The following is an 18,533-nucleotide window of genomic DNA, read 5'->3' as shown; positions in this document are numbered from 1 at the left end:
GGTTGGTATGTCAAGAAATTCAATATCAGAAATCAGTATATGGTAGATATGTATTTGTGGAGTAGTATCGTATGTGTTTGGCTCGTATATGAGAATTCAACAATCAATGGTTTATAAAGAATAAGGCTTATGGCTCAAGATCAATAAGAATCAGGGTTTAAGGTTGAATAGTTTAAAGCGCTTGCAATATAAAATAAGTGTTATTTTGAATAATAGCAACATGTTATGAGAAAGTTCAAAAATATTTGCAATATATCTTGAAATAAGGTTTAGAAGTACTTTCCTTATCACCGATGATTTCCACTTTACTTGAACCCATCTGATAGTTTTATTTTTCCATCGCTTTCCTTCTTTTTTTATGCCTTACTTTTATTCATCGATCACTGGCTTTCTTTTTATGCCTCGCGTACTCAGCTATTCATGACAAGAATCTATAAATACTCAATCTCATTTCATTCTAATCGTCACAAAGACGTCATAAGCTTTCATCTAACCTTCGTTTTACCCAAATCCGATGTACGGATTGAAAGTTATGAATAAAATAGTCAAACAATGCACGTACAATCATATTACGCATCAATCAGATCACATATAACACGTAGCACGTAAGATATTCAATTAAAATAATTATTCAAAGAAGATTCGGGGTTAAAATATTTTTCAGATATTTAATAAGAATTTTTGAACATTTTTTGAAATTAAAACGGGTTCCCGAATAATTTTATAATTAAATAATAGGGTTCGAACACCCGAATATGACTTTAAAATAATTTTGTAATAATTGTCGAGTTTTGAAAATAATTTAGAATAATATTTTAAAGCTCGAAACTATTTTTTCTGAATTTTTAAATCAGAAATAAATAATTAAATCTAATTATTAAATTAATTAAAATTAATTAATAATTATTAATTAATTAATTAATTAATAATAAATTAATCAATAAATTAAAATAATTAAAAACTAATTAAAATTAATTAATAAAATAATTTCAATTTATTTTTAAGTAAATAAATAATAAAAAAGAATTTTCTGAATTTAAAATAATTAAATAAATAATTTTTCTGATTTTTAAATTAACATAATATCGTTTTTAAAATGTTTTTAAAAAGAAAGAACTGAAATGTAAAATAGGTGAAAGGTGGGTGATGAAATTGCAATTTCACCACCACCTCCACCCTCCGCCACCGGCAGCCATGGCCGCCGCCATCGAGCTCGCCGGCGACGACTGTAAATCGTCCAGACCAGCTTCGAAAGGTGCAGATCAGTGCTGCCAACTACCAGGGTTTGATTCGTGTGCTTAGTTCAGGCAACAGATCTATTAGTTGACCGGAAAAGTCGATCGAACTTTGCCGTCGCCGCCGAGTTGTTCAACTCCGGCGAGGCTTCATTTCGAGTCCAACAATCGATTTAATTACATATTTTGAATCCTTACAACAATACCAACATCATTGCAGCATTAGTTTTTACCAAAATTTAACCAAACAGGAACGCCCAAATTCGAATAAAATTATTCAAGAACATAAACCCTAGTTTTTATAATTCAGAGAATTAAACCTTAATTTCTACATGTTATTGAACTCGGTTTTTGACATATAATATACCAAATTGACCAGAAAAAGATTATCTACATGATGGAATCATCAAATCATATCAACAACATCAAGAACAAAAATTTATATATTAATCCTTAGTTAATTCAAATTAAAATAATTAAATAGGAAAAATACCGTGATTTCTACACACAAATAGATGGTTGATTCAGAAATAGTTTTTCGAGAGCTTCGATTTGATATATTGCACGCCCGAATTGGAGTTCGATAACGTCTTCGTTTGTGCGTTTGATTATGACAAACGCGATGTTTTTAGGGGTTTTCTCTGTAAATTCTATATTTTTACTGATCAATTATGATTATACGAATAAAATGAAATAATAAAAGGGCTATATATATTTATGGAATATTGGTTCGTGTTGGATCGTTTTGGATCGATAAATTAGTTGCTTAGCCGCTAAGTAACTGCAAAAATGATCCGATTTGGTACCCGTGTTGGATAATTATCCAAACCGGGCTTTTTATAAAACACTTTATACGAAAATAATGTAATATTATCCCGTCTTTTGAGAATACAAGTTTTGTTGCTTCACCGAAATGATTATCGTATCGAAAATCTTGTACCGGGACACGCTCGGGTCAAACCGTAATCCAGATCGAAAAAGTCAAAACACGGAAAATGTTCGAAATTACCAGATTAGGTTAAGAAGGAGTTTTCGGAAGAGTTTCGGGTTTTAAAAACGTAAAAACGGTTGAATTTGGACGATTCCCGGCTTTATAAAATAATTTTGTAATTATTCAGAAAATAATTAATAAACTCATAAATAAATATAAAATCATATAACAGCCCAAAAATTACCAGAAAAATACCGTAATTATCTATATTTTATTCTGGTCATAATAAAATTAACATACTTATACTTTACCGCATATAAGCATCCACATATCCACACCAATCATCATATAATTTACCAAAAATCACATAATAATAACATAAGAATCATTTATTGATAAAAATAATTACACGCGATATCCCGGATATTACAATTATGATAAATATATAATAGATTTGTGAGAAAGAGAGAGAATAAGAAGAGTGGTGGCCTATGCCTTATGCGCACACACTATGTCACTTGTATTAAGTTGTCTTGCTCACATATTAGAATGTATTACATATTATGCATGCTTCAAATAAGTAAGATTTCGAAATATTATATGATATCTTGGTAAATGATAAAATCACTACGTGCCTCTATGATTTAATCTTAGCATTTGTAAAAGTGATTTTTTATACCTATTTGACGTTGTTTTTAAAAGATAGACTATAAATGATTGCAATCAAAAGTTGCATCTAATAACAACCAGAAGTTGTCTCTATATATAAAATTCTTTTATTCTTGATCACGCATTTTTGATATGTTTAAACACTTGTTTACATTCCAAGAGAATGATATATTAGTCAAATTATGTTTTTATCCTAAATGATATAATCTCCCTGGAGGATGGATCTATATAAAGAATAGTGTGATATTTAAATATAATAGAATTTAGTTAAATAAATATATATATTAAATACTATCCTGCGGATACAGTGTTATGAAATTATTTTGTTACAATCATAAGTTGATATTGTGACTAATTGTAATTTATTAAATTTGAATTATTAATAGAAATATTATGTATTGCAACAAACGACACCCTTCCATTCCTTAGAGTATATATGACAAAATTAGAAAAACGAAGGATATCTATCATGCCTATAACAATAGTCATGATATTACAAACACTTTTGATCGTATTTTTACCATGTGTATAAGAAATATTTCTATTAAATGAGATAAAGATGACTAATATCAATACCTAATATATAATGTGAGTCATTAAAAGGGGGAGTAATATATAGAATGACTCATTATATATTTTTCTAAATATAAGGCTCCTGAAGAGCATGTATAAGACTCCTGAAGAGCATGTACATTTTATCATATTATTCTTAAATATATTTTACCCAAAAGGGTATGTATATTATTGATGTAATCGTACTCTCCCAAAAAGTTGAAGAATATTTTTTTATAAAATTATTGTAATTGATTTTGAAGTAAACCAGAAGTTTACTAATAACTTTATAACTGGACATTACCAGCCAAGCCATCAATTTAATAAAGATGGAATAATTGTAATTTATATAAACTTTTGTTGAAGAACCTGCAGATTCTTCTCAGTGATAAATATGTTATTTGCTTATAAGGCATAATTAATCACCAGCAAAGATATAGTACAATGAGATATTTTTATATACCAAGTTCTATCAACTCGCAACCTGAAGTATACAAAATTCATTGTTTAGAATATGTAATTATATAATGCTGGCGAATCTCACAATGAGTATTATCTTGTCCATGAAAATTGTTGAGTATTTTGTATCAATTATATAATGATTCGCTTCATATAAATAATTTTTCATATTTCCTCCCCGTCATAAACAAATTTGGTCATCATAGATTTTCCACCACGATAGTAAGATCGATTCCACCACTGGATATATATTATTGGAATCATAAGTATATTTCTTTATGACTTGATTAAAATCAGGGGGAGAAAATAAATAGTCGGTGAATATTCTCATGAGAATGAATTATCGTTGCCTCATCTTGATCCTAAAAAGGATGTTAATATGAACCAGAAGTTCATAAGATAATTCATTTATATATTTGATGACCAGAAATAGTGACTGTGTCACATACACCGACTACATATGCTCCAATAATATTAATGTCACAGAATGACAACCTCAAGATACTACTATGTCCGAGATTTGGTCCATTTATACCTCCGACAGATACTGACGGGACCACTCAAGGAACAACAGTCATTCATACAAGGTTTGTTCCAAAAGATCCATCACCATATAATGAGACTGAGAAATAAAAAGTGGCTTTGGATGTATGTCTTTAGCTTATTATCAGTGATTTATGGATCTAGATATGTTTGGTACTATTGCTCATCTATATAGTGCCAAGCTTATGCAGGATCACATAGAGTTCTTATGTGAAGGAACTGAAGAAGAGAGAGAGAGAGAACAAAATGCAGATTCTTGTCTCTCAATATGAAGGCTTCATAGAAAAGCCAAATAAGGGAATCACTGAGGTGTTTGGGAGATTCAGGAGGTTGTAAATGATCTGAAGCTTCATGGAAAGATCTCTGAAACCAAGGAGCTGAATATAAAGTTCTTGCTGACTCTTCTAGATCATTAGGAAAATAGAATCTCTTTAATAAAAGAGAGAGAGATATAGATCTAGCCAAGATAAGTTATGATGTATTGTATGAAGTCTTGAAAATCTATAAGTTAGAGTTATTTCAAAAGAGATCAATACAGGCCAAGCATGATGTTATGGCTAACAATGCTTGTGCATTGCTGGTTTGGGATCCCATCAAGAAGAAGAAGGTGTTGTCATCAGGAAAAGTAAATATTGAAGAGATCCATGAAGAAGGGTATTATTCTGAAGATGATAAGGGTTGTGAAGAGGATAACGGTGAAGATGAGTTATATACCATGGAAGAAATTGAGAAGATGGACAACGAATCCATGGCTTTTATGGAAAAAAAGTTTCACATAAAAGGTTCAAGAAGAATCAACCATTAAGATCAAGAGTTGGTGAAGGAGGAAGTGGATACAGGGGGAGCAAAGCTTTGAAAAAGACTAGCTACAAGATAAGATGTGTAGATAGGTCTAAGATCAGGAGCTTCAACTGTAATGAACTTGTCTAATTGCCACATAGTGTAGAATGCCAAAACATGTCGACAAGGACAAGACATACTTGGAGCTGGAATCCAAGTATGATGCATTGCTCAAAGAGCAAAAAATCCAGGCTTATATTGTTGAAATGAGATGTTGGGATGACATAGATGATGAAAAAGAGTGTTAATATGGGAACTTTGCCTTGATGGAAAAATCAGAAGATGTTGGAGAGTCTTCTGGTAAGGTACTTATTCTCACTTCAATCGAAATGCCTCCTACTGAATATAAGTCTATTGTTGAGAAGCTTAGTATTGAAATGTTTAATATACATACAAGTCATACTGCTGCTATTGAAGAGAATGTTAGATTCAGTACTAAGAATGCTGAGTTGTTAAAAGTTGTTGGGAATATGTTGTGAACTTGATGATAAGCTGAACAAAACACCTTAGTTGATTTAACTTAGTATTTTTGTAGCTCTCGATGGATGTTCTACAATAGTCCTGACGGATGAACTTTATAGTCCCGTCGGATGACCACTGAACATCCATCGAGAGTGTAGCTTATGTAATAATAAGTCTTGTAGCACAATTCTGCAAACAATAATATATTAGTTGAGCAGATGTTGTAGGATTCTTTAAGTCATGTTGACCTCTAGATTGATATGCAGAATAGGTTGGCTAATTGTAAATATAAGATGTCTTGTAATTATGTATAAGTGAAATAGAGTCAAGTTGCAAAAAGGATCCCGACGGATGATCTACAAAGGCTTCCGGCAGATAATCAACAAGGCTCCCGATGGATGACCAACATAGTCCCGACGAATGATCATATTCAAAATAGCAGTTGACAGTGACAACACAATCACATGCTTCGGGTGCTTGTAAATGGAATGTTGCAGCCTAATTGTAGTATTTAGAGAACAAAGAAGCATTACCATTTCCATGTAATTATGAAGATATTCAAAGATATTGGATAGTGTAATGAAGTAGCATGAAATTAGACTAGAAACAATTTTTATTTTACTTGTTTGTCTTTTTATCATGTAACTTGGTAGTATATAAACCAAGTGTAGCAAGTAAAATAAAATAACGAAGTAAGCATTATTTTCAAAGAGATAGATAAAGCTGTATATGTTAAGCATCTCTTGGTAATTCTGAAAGTTCACTTGTAAGCAGCTGTGTGTTATTCAAGCATCACAGAGTTCTCATCTTTTTATATATATCTCTGGTGGATAAGTTCAAATCCACCAGAAAGTTTTAAAGCCTTGTGTTTTATTGCTTTGTGTTTTGATTTCCATTTTACTTTCATTCTGCACTTCTTGCAAAATCAAACACAGTTATATATTAAGTAAGAACATTCTTATAATCAGTAAAAGAAGCCAGAATTACATTAAACCCCCCCTTCTGTAATTTTTTTTGCATTGATTGGGAATAACAATTGGTATCAGAGCAAGCTCTTGAAGTACAAAGAGTGTAAAGATCACCACAATCAACAAGATGAACAGAAAAGATGTTGGAGTAAAGATTCCATTTCTGGACAAAGACAACTATCACCATTGGAAGGTGAAGATGCACCTGCATCTCCTATCTCAAGATGAAGCATATGTGGACTGCATTGAGAAAGGTCCACATGTCCCTATGAGAGCTGCTACAGGAAATGAAGCATCAGTCCCAAAGCCATAAGCAGAATGGTCAGATCCAGATAAAAATTAAGTTCAAAAGGATAAAAAGGCCATGAACATTCTGTTTAATGATGTTAACAGTGACATGTTTGACAACATCATAAACTGCAATGTCTGGGATACAATTTAAGTTATATGTGATGGAACTGAGCAAGTAAAGGAGAATAAGATGCAACTCTTGATTCAGCAATATGAGCATTTCCACAATGAAGAAAGTGAGTCACTCACTAACATTTTCAGTAGATTCCAAAAACTACTGAATGCTCTAAAACTGCATGGAAGGGTCTATCAAACAAAAGACTCAAACCTCAAATTCCTTAGATCTCTGCCAAAGGAGTGGAAGCCAATGACAGTCTCATTAAGAAATTCTCAAGATTACAAGGAGTTCACCTTGGATAGACTGTATGGTATCATAAAAACCTATGAGCTTAAAATAGAGCAAGATGAGAAGTTGGAGAAAGGAAGAAAGAAGAGAGGGTCCATTGCATTAGTTGCTCAGCAAGAAAAGGAGAAGGAGATAAAGGTTGAAGCTCTTAAAAGTTTGTGAAGGCAAAGGAAATGGACTAGTAGCTGAGCATGAAGACCAGCTTAGTCAAGATGACATGGATGACATAGATGAGCATCTTGCTTTTCTATCCAGGAGATAAATGATTTTAAAGCTAAATTGAGGTATTCGAACTTTCTTATTTATTTATAAAATGATTCTTTTACCCGTTTAATTCCAAAATATGTTCAAAAATTCGTATTAAATTCCAGAAATCATTTTGACCCCGAACCTTCAATGAAAAATTATTTTTATCAAATTCTTTATATGTTATGTGCTATGTGCTACCTGATTGGTGTATTATATGCCTATGTGAATATTGTTTGACTATTATAATTGTAATTTTCAATCTGTAAGTCGGATTTGGGTGATATGAAGGGTAGATGAAAGCTTATATCAATTGTGTGACGATTAGAATGATACGAAATTGAGTATTGATAGTGATAAGGAAGAAAGTAAGGCCTGAGTATGTAATTAATTATATCAGAATTGGGCCAACAGCTAGGCCCATTTCAGAAGGCCCAAAACCATGAATATTAATTAATTTCATAATTAATTAATAAGGGATAATTTAGCTGATAAGATGAGTCCTAGTGGAGAAATAAATCCTTATAGATTGGCCTCCAAGAAACCTGGTGGGATAAGGAATCAACTTCCTACCTCTTAGGACTCCAAAGTCCATTCTAATTCTGAGACTTGCCCACCAAGTCTCCTAACCCTATTCCAATTCAAGGACTCCCAACATCTATATAAGGGGCCTCACCCCACAAATCAGAACTACGTTTTTTGACTTGATCCTTGGCAATCAGCAAGGTACGTAGGCATCTTGTTAAGGCAGATCGAGTCACGAAACACAAGAGCAGTCAAATCGAGCCTCGAAGCTCACGTTCCTTAGTAATAAATATAACAATTATTATACCTTAGTTTTTGATCCATAACATTTGGCGCCGTCTGTGGGAAAGCACAACGACAACCATGGCGAGAACACGGAGAACAAGCAGCGTCCTTGAAGGAGGAACACCCGCGGGGACAACCCAAACATTTCCGTCAACCGTGGAGGTGCCTCCACATTCAACCTATGTCGTCACCCAAGGAGGAGCCCAGGTAGGGGCAACTGAACCTCAACCTCAAGGGACAATTCCTCCGGCTTCTCAAGGTATGAATCCCCAACTTCAACAACTACATACACCTGTGAATTCTCGACCCATTGGGTATGAGTATTCAACTGTTGTGACCACTAACCCCCCTTATGGGATGCCCCTTTACCCCGAGGTTAGAGGAAGTGGACATTCTAGACGGAGTGAAGCACGGGGGAAAATACCCCCTACATAAAAGGGGTTTGGCTCCTATCCCGGAGGATCATGAATTTTCTGGTCCTTATACTGAGAGAGACTCCGAATCTTCGGATGATGAAGTGGCCCCAAGAAGGAGATGTACTGGCAAAGAGCTGATGGATGATGGTAACCAATGTCCTAGGAGCACCCGAGGGGTGAATCCCCAAGAAGTGCAGGAGAGAATCAAGGCCCATGAGGCTGAGATTCAAAGGCTGAAGCGCGACTTGGAGGCGCACCAGTTTCCCAGGTCCCCATTACCACCTAGTGGGAGAAATCCTCCTCCAATCATAGACCTGGATGGTCCGTCACAAAGAAGGGCTGTAGTCCCAAGAGCTGATCCAAGTAATCTTCTTCCCCTTGGAGATCCTGATGATCCTACTCCACCATTCACTGAAGAGATAATCAATGCCCATATCTCAAGGAAGTTCAAGATGCCCACTATCAAATCTTATTATGGCACGGGAGATCCCGCTAATCATGTCAGGACATTCTCTAATGCACTGTTGTTACAACCCGTGAATGACGCTATTAAGTATCGGGCCTTTCCTCAAACCCTGTCGGGTATGGCTCATAAATAGTATAGTCGTTTGACCCCGAACTCTATTGGGTCCTTCAGAGAATTAAGCCAGGCTTTTATTAAGCAGTTCATCAGTGGGAGAGTGCATGAGAAAAGTTCAGCATCCCTCATGAGCATTGTGCAGGGAACGAAAGAATCCTTGAGAGACTACCTGAATCGTTTCACGAAGGAAGCTTTAAAAGTCCCGGACCTTGATGAAAAGGTAGCCATGATAGCACTGTAACAAGGAACTAGGGATGAGTTCTTCAAGATGTCCTTGGCCAAGCACCCCCTGAGAGCATATTGCAGCTCGAAGATAGGGTTGGGAAGTACATCAAGGTGAAAGAGAGCATGAGGAAGACCGTAGTAAGCAACGAGCCCGCTGGAGGCAAGAAGCGGAAAAATGAGCTGGAGTATATTGCTAAGGACAAGTATCCTAGAACTGAGCAAAACCCTGATTCAACCCTAAGAAGGGAGGACCTAGACAAAAGTTCGCTGAATACGCTAAGCTGAATGCTCCTAGAAGCCAGATCTTGATGGAAATCGAGAAAGACCAAGATATTCGTTAGCCTAAACCCTTGAAGGCAGATCCTGCCAAGCTAGACAAGAGCAAATATTGTAGATTTCATAAAGATGTTGGTCATGACACTGATGAGTGTAGGCAACTGAAAGATGAAATAGAGTTCCTCATTCAGAAAGGAAGATTGAACAAGTACACTGGGGAAGGAAGAGATAGGAATAATAATGGGACCAAGATGATTAGGGGCGGAACCCCCAGCCTAGGGGACCAGTCATAAATGCAATCTTTGGAGGACCACGACCCCGAGGACCTGTGATAAACACAATTTTTGGAGGACCAACTGCTACTGGATTATCCAAGAACTCCAGGAAAGCATATGCCAGGGAGGTTATGCATATTGTTGGAGAATCTTCGAAGAGGGCCAAGATAGGGGTAATAATGGCTTTTGATAATTCGGACCTAGAGGGTATGATATTTCCTCATGATGACCCGCTGGTCATAACACCTATAATAGGAAATAACCCGGTTAAAAGGGTCCTTGTGGATAATGGTGCTTCAATGGATATCTTACTCCATGACACCTTTTTAAGGATGGGTTATAATGACTCCCAATTGACCCCAACCGACATTCCGATATATGGATTTGCAGGAGTGGAGTGCCCCGTGGAAGGGGTAATCAAGTTGCCAACAACCATAGGACAGGAACCAAGGTAAGCAACACAGATGTTGGAATTTGTGGTGGTGAAGGCTAGTTCAACTTACAATGCTATCATGGGGAGAACAGGGATACATGCCTTCAAGGCAGTCCCTTCTTCCTACCATTCATTTATGAAGTTTCCCACCCAGAATGGGATTTGGAGAAGAGAGAGGAGATCAAAAAATGGCTAGAAGTTGTTACGTAGCCTCTCTGAGGGCAGATGGAGTCGAGGGGGCAGGTTCTGCCTATTGAAGATCTGGATATTCGAGAGAATGATGAGAAAAGAGGGAATCCAGTAGAAGACTTGGTTTCGATTCCTTTAGCTCCCAAGGATCCTGAGAAGGTGACTTTCATTGGAGCCACACTAGAGGAGCCCCTTAGAGGGAAATTGGTGAAATTTTTGCAAGAAAATAGTGATTTGTTTGCATGGTCAACAACTGATATGCCAGGCATAGACCCGGAACTGATTACTCATAAGCTGAATGTGGATCCAAATCGGAAGACAGTGAAGCAAAAGAAAAGAATTTTTGCTTCAGAGAGGCAAGAAACTATAAAATAGGAAGTAGAGAAGCTCTTAGAGGCTGGTTTCATCGAGGAGATACAATTTCCAGAATGGTTAGAAAACCCTATAATGGTGAAGAAGGCCAATGGAAAATGAAGGATGTGTGTGGACTTCACTGATCTGAATGACGCATGCCATAAGGACTGTTTTCCGTTGCCAATGATAGATACTTTGATAGATGCCACTACTGGACATGAGATGCTGACCTTTATGGATGGATTTAGTGGATACAATCAGATCAATATGCATAAGGATAACATCCCAAAGGTATCATTCATCACTGACTTTGGTGTTTATTGTTATCTTGTTATGGTATTTGGTCTCAAGAATGCATGAGCCACCTATCAAAGGTTGGTAAATATAATTTTTAAGGATCTTATCGGCAATACCGTGGAAGTTTATGTTGATGACATGTTAGTCAAGAGTCTAGTGAAGACTGATCATATAACCCATTTGAGGGAAGCTTTCGAGGTCCTGAGGTACCACAAGATGATGTTAAATCCTACACAGTGTGCTTTCGGAGTAGGATCTGGAAATTTTTTGGAATTGATGGTCTCCAAGAGAGGAATCGAGGCCAATCCCGATAAAATAAAGGCAATCCTGGACATGGAGCCCCCAAAAACTATCAAATATGTTCAAAAGCTCACTGGAAGGGTTGCTGCATTGGGACGATTCATCTCAAAGTCTGGAGAAAAGTGTTTGTCGTTCTTCAAGTCTTTAAAGAAGGTTAAGGATTTTGTATGAAGTGAGGAAAGCCAGAATGCATTCGAGGAATTAAAAAAATATATGGCTCAGGCCCCGTTGTTGGCCAAGCCAGCTTTGAATGAAGTCTTGTACTTGTACTTGGCCGTTTCAGAGAGTGCCTTGAGCGCTGTATTGGTTAAGGAGGAACTGAAAATCCTGAAACCCGTATACTATGTCAGCAAAATTCTGCATGGAGCTGAGTTGAATTATTCAACTATTGAGAAGTTTTCTTTTGCCTTGGTGATGGCTTCAAGAAAGTTACGTCCTTACTTTTAGGCTCATTAAATTGAGGTGCTAACAAATCAGCCCCTGAGAAATATCATTCATAGTCCCAATGCTAGTGGGATGTTGATCAAGTGGGCAATAGAGTTGGGAGAATTCGACATCAAATATAAGCCTTGAACGGTAATAAAAGCCCAGGCATTGGCTGACTTCATGCTGGAATGTACCATACCCAACCAAGAAGTCGGGGGCAGGAAGATACCATACCTCAAGACAAGGGAGTTGATAAAGGGGACAAAGAAAATAATGATAGGGAGAAGGAATATTGGGTTCTCTATTTTGATGGGGCATCAAAAACAAATTCAAGTGGAGCAGGGTTAGTTTTACAAAGCCTTGATGGGTTCCTGATTGAATATGCTATGAAGTTAGACTTCCCGACCACAAACAATGAGGTAGAATATGAGGCTCTGATAGCTAGCCTCGGCCTAGCAGGGACACTGAGAGTCAAGAACTTGAAGGTCTGTGGAGACTCGAAGTTGGTCATATACCAAGTGAAGGGAGAGTTTGAGGCAAGGGATGATACGATGGCTAAGTATGTCCGCCTAGTAAGGGCTGTGATGATCCAATTCGATGAATGCCATATTGAGCACATTCCAAGGGAGGAAAATGCTAAGGCAGATGCATTATCAAAGTTTGCTTCATCTGAGATAGAGGAAAGTTCAGGAAGTGTATACTTCCGCATTCTGAAGACATGAAGCATTATTGTTAAGCTTGTAGCTCCTATATGTCTGGGGACGTCATGGATAGATCCCATTAAGACCCATATTCAAACCGGTTGGTTACCAAATGATGCTACTGAAGCACGGAAGTTAGCTGTTCGAGCACTAAGATACTTTTTAATAGATGGGATTTTATATAAAAGATCTTATGTGGTTTCTTACTTAAGCTGTCTCAGGCCCGGTGAGGCACGCTTGGCTCTTGAAGAAGTACATGAAGGTATCTGTGGGCAACACTTTGGGGACAGAGCACTAGCTCATAAGATAACCCGTTTAGGCTTCTATTGGCCAGAAATGATGGTCGATACCAAAGAGTATGTGAAGAAGTGTGACCGCTATCAGAAGCATGCACCTACCGTTAGACAACCCCCCGAGATGCTGACCTCCATCAACTCACCCATCCCTTTTGCTCCGTGGGGAATGGATATACTTGGGCCTTTCCCCATGGCCACGACACAAAGGAAGTTCCTGATTGTAGCCATTGATTATTTTACTAAATGGATTGAAGCCAAGCCTTTGGCCAAAATCACAACTAAGCAGGTTGCACAATTCCTGTGGGAAAATATCATGTGCCGGTATGGAATTCCCCGCATCCTAGTCACTAACAATGGAACACAGTTCAACAATGAGGAATTCAATAAGTATTAAGAGGAGAATGAAATTGAATTACGATTCACCTCTATGGCTCACCGCAAGCCAATGGGCAAGCGGAAGTGGCGAATCAAATAATCCTGGATGGACTAAAGAAAAGGATCGAGAAGTTGAGGAATAACTGGGTGGATGAAATACTCCCAATACTATGGGCCTATAGGACTATCTGTAGAGTCACGACTGGAGCAACTCCTTTCATGTGAGCATATGGGGCAGAAGCGGTTGTTCCTGTAGAAATATCACATTCCTCTCCCAGGATTCAAGCTTTCAATGCTGAAGAAAATAAGGAAGGGCAAAGGTTAGCTCTGGATCTAATCGATGAAGTATGAGATGAGGCACATGCGAAGATAGTGGAATATCAGAAAAAAGCTTCATTCTATTACAACCTAAGGGTTAAGGAAAGGTTCTTCAAACAGGGTGACTTAGTCTTGAGGAAGGTGGAAGCTTCTGGTGTAGGGCAGAAAGTAAAACTTGCCCCAAATTAGGAAGGGCCATACAAGGTCAAGAGTGTTCAGGGTAGAGGAACCTACAAGCTTGAGACCATGGATGGTTTTGAAGTCCTGAGAACTTGGCATGCATAAAACCTGAAGATTTACTATGTGTGAAGCAGTTGAGCACGATTCTCACTTGTCAAGATGACAAGTAGGTTAAAAAGAACCTTGAAGCTTTGCTTGCTTAGAATTTACATATTTTAGTTTTGTTTTGAGGTTTATTAAGACTGGTGTAAGGGATGAATCCCAACAATTTGTGAAATTCAGAAAGTTTTCAAAATATGTTCCAGTAACAAGACAAGTAAACTAAGTACATAAGATGAAAGCATAAAGTTCGATAAATAAAACTGGTTCGAATAAATAGTACAAAGTCTAATAAATAAAGTCTCGAAGACAAGATAAAATAAATAAGCCACGCAGGGCTAGAAAAGCTCTAAGGAGCAGAGGTGCCCTCGGCATTCATATCATCATCTCCTCCACTCTCGCTGAAAGTCTCAGTCGTCCAGAGGAGGAAGAGCTATCATCCGTAGCAGGCCTCGAAGACGAATCGGGAGGAGGAAGAAGCAGGTCCTTAGGGATACGATCTGAGACAACTACTCGGATACGAAACCTCTACAACAAAGCCTCGTCATCAGGGCATACATAGTCTGCCGGGTTAATATCAGGAAAAGCCTCGTTCACGATCCCAAGGGTCGTGTCCCAGCCAGTCCTAAAAAATCCAGGGAAGACTGAGTCATCCCTCACCTTCATAGACTGAGTGAACTCCTCCGAGTCCAAGTAGTTATCAATTGCTCTGTCCTTCTCCGCCCTTAGCACCACCAACTCAGCGTTAGACTCTCCGAGCTCTTCCTCCTTGCACTTGAACCTCCTCTCTAAGGCAGCATACTTCTTCTCCTGCTTCCTGAGGGCATTATCCGTTTTATCCGAAGCCCTCTTCCAGGATTCAGCTTGCCTCACAGCGCCTTGGAAGTAGGCGTTAGACTGAAATGAAACAATAAATAGAAATGTAAGGCAAGTGAATGCTACAAGTAAAAAAGAGTACAATTGTAAGAAATAGTCATACCGAGGCTAAGGACTGAGCTCCCATGAGCTTTATCCTCTCTAAGTCGGGAGTAGTCACCACATCGGTGAAGTCCTTGGGAGTTACACCGTGGTAAGACCAATCCCAGGCATGCTTCGTGGATCCAACCACGGTATCCCCTCGGTGGAATCCCCAAAGAGGCTAAAAGGCCCCCGTAGCAGCAGAGACAGGAGCAGCAACAGCGATAGGGGCACTAGGGGCTTCAGCTCCCTCAGCAGGAGCCTCCACCATGGGCTCCTTATGCTTCCATAGGAAGCTAGGCTCCGTAGCCTTCCCTCTAGTATCCAGACCCGCAAGGCGAGCCTTCTTCATCCTCGCAGTCTCCTCAACGAGAGGCACATTATCCTCGTGATCTCCTTAGCAGCTGCAAAAAAAGAGAAAAAACAAAATAAGTGGTGTCAATAATGCATGAAGAAAAGTAAAAACGAGAAGGGAAGAAAAATACCCTGTAGAGATACAGAGGATAGCCCCACGTGGATGAGGGAGAACTCCTCTAAAAGAGTCCAGCTGATAGTGGCACCGTCATCCCGAGTAAGCTCATCATAAATGATAGTTTCCTCGGGGGTTAAGTGAATGGATTTGAGGCTACCATCATTAACCTTCCCGAAGGAAGATCTAAAGAGGGTGCCCCAGTCACCATTCTCCCACCTTAACCCGATAAAACTATTCCTCCAATTTTGATTATTTTCAAGAATGGAGGCATTGTTAAAAATGTGCTTACACTTGGGACTTTGTTTAATGTAGACCCAACCACAAATACTATAAGAACTGTTATAACACTGGAAAATCTTCCTAAAAACAGCTACAGATAAGGGAAAACCTCCCCTAAGACAACAAACCATGAAACATAAAATGTTCCTCCATGCGTTTAGAGGAAGCTCATAGGGGTTAATTTGCAAATCAGCTAGGAGGTGAGGAATGAAGGGATGAAAAGGAAACCTAAGCCCAGCATTAAGGGCAACTGTGTAAACGAAAAGAGTATCGGGTTCCCAATGGCAAGTACGGTCGCCACCAGAAACTGGAACTAGCCTAAGGGGAGGACGAACATTATAACGTGCATTTAACTTATCATAATCTATATTGTGCCATGTGTTGCAATGATTAAAAGAGTCGAGATGTGCAGTGGAGAGATATTCGTCCCCCTAGTATTAATCATATCTATCAAAGACATGTAAGAAGAGCGAATCTCGACATCCTTACCTCGTTTTACAAAGCTCTAAGAAAAATCCTGATATTACTTGGCAAAATCTAGAAGAATCCAGAAATTCCATAATATTCTGGAAATTGGGCTTGAAGTTAAGGGCCCAGCCCATCTCATGGGCTCAGATTCTAAAAAAATCAGAAAAAGCCCAAATTCAAGTTGAAAGAAAAAAATCCAGCCCTGGTTTAGGGCCCAGATCAGGTATGTGGGCATGAAATGGTAAAAAGTAGCCCAATAAGAGATAAGCCCAGAAAAGGGCCCAGGTAATTAAAGTTAAGGGCCCAAAAATAAAGCCCAGGAAAAAAGGCCTATTGAAAATAGGCCCAAAGAAGGTTGACCCAAAAATAAAGCCTAGGAAAAAAGGCCTGTAGAAAATAGGCCCAAAAAGGTTGGCCCAAGATAAAAGCCCAGGAAAATAGGGACAAAAAATTGATTTTCTGACCTAATTCGACCAGGACTAATACTATGTTCTTGGTCAAATGATCTAGGTCGAAATGACCTTCGACCAGGGCAAGAAGGAGGGCATATAATTCGGTCAAAACGTAAATCCTGACCAAAAATTCCTGCTCGAAATAAATAAATAAATAAATAAATATATAAATCCTGAGCGAAAAATCGACAATGAATTGAAGTCAAACAGTTCTTGCTCGAAAGCATGTCGACTAGGGCACATCAAGGCCTAATTCGACCAGGATCCTGGTCGACCAGGATCCTGATCGAACCAGGTATATATATAAAAGAAAAAGAAAGAAAAAAGAAAGAAAGAAAAGAAAGAAAAAGAAAAGAAAGAAAAAGAAAAGAAAGAAAAGGAAGGAAAAGATGAAAATTCCTTAAAATATTTTCTGAAAATATAAATATTTTCATAAAATAAGGAATAAATCCAGAAAATCAAGGAAAAATCCCAGAAATTAAGGGAAAATTCCAGAAAATTAAGGAAAAATCCCAGAAATTAAGGGAAAATTCCATAAAATTAAGGAAAAATCCCAGAATTAAGGGAAAATTCCATAAAATTAAGGAAAAATCCCAAAATTCAGGGAAAATTCCTGGAAATTAAGATAATTCTTAAAATAATAGGGATAAAAGCAAATTGTTTTAAATGTATAGGTCGCTCCACACTTTACGCAAAAACGATACCCTGTAAGGGAACAAATGAACTTAACTTCTGCGAAACCTAGTCACCGTTACCAAAAGTTGGGGGGCAAATAATAGGAAAGAAAATAAGGTCTGGGTATGTAATTAATCATATCAGAATTGGGCCAACAGTTAGGCCCATTTCATAATTAATTAATAAGGGATAAGTCAGCAGATAAGATGAGTCCAAGTGGAGAAATAAATCCTTGTAGATTGGCCTCCAAGGAACCTGGTGGGATAAGGAATCAGCTTCCTACCTCTTAGGACTCCAAAGTCCATTCTAATTCTGAAACTTACCCACCAAGTCTCCTCACCCTAGTCCAATTCAAGGACTTGATAAGTGGATTTTATATCCACTTGGAACGCTTTATTACAAGCTTAAATTGGTATTTTGGACTCAACTTATTGGTATTTTGATGTATTTTTGGGTTATTGCATTTTAGGTATCAGTTAAATGAAGAAAAGAGTTTTTAAAGGAAATATAATGAAAGTGATCAGATTTGGAAACCAAGGCCATTGTCAAGTTGTATAGAATCTCGTTAGCTTCGTGTGCACAGTTGAATCGCCTAATTCTGACGAGTAGAACTCAAGTTATGGGCAAAATAAGATTCATCTGGATTTTCCAGAAAGGCTGCAGGTGCCCGCCTGCTGGTGTCAGGCGCCCGCCTGCTGGTGCCGCGCGGCCGTGTGCTGATGCGCGGCTGACTTCGCTGATATCGCTGAAAAAGCCTTTTTTGAGTGGAATTTGACGATTTTAAGGGTCTATGTCCAATATGGGCTTATATACACTTAAAAAAGGGTTTTCATCATCCGGGAAGATTGGGATACCAAGGAGAAGACTTAGAAGCACAAAACAACTCTGAAAAAGAAGATCTTGTTTTCAACTTGTGATTCATTGAATTAGTTGTAACTTTGGATGCTCGTTTTCATTCTTGTTGAACCTAGATCTCGTTTATTGGTACTTTAATTATTATTCATTTTATTAAGACCTTGTTTATACCATGCTTTCATATGAACCCATGGTGACGATGAGTTCAATTATGGGCTAATCG

Source organism: Apium graveolens, chromosome 2 (assembly GCF_009905375.1).
Source record: "Apium graveolens cultivar Ventura chromosome 2, ASM990537v1, whole genome shotgun sequence".
In the NCBI taxonomy this organism is placed as follows: domain Eukaryota; kingdom Viridiplantae; phylum Streptophyta; class Magnoliopsida; order Apiales; family Apiaceae; genus Apium; species Apium graveolens.
This window is presented reverse-complemented; position numbering follows the sequence as displayed.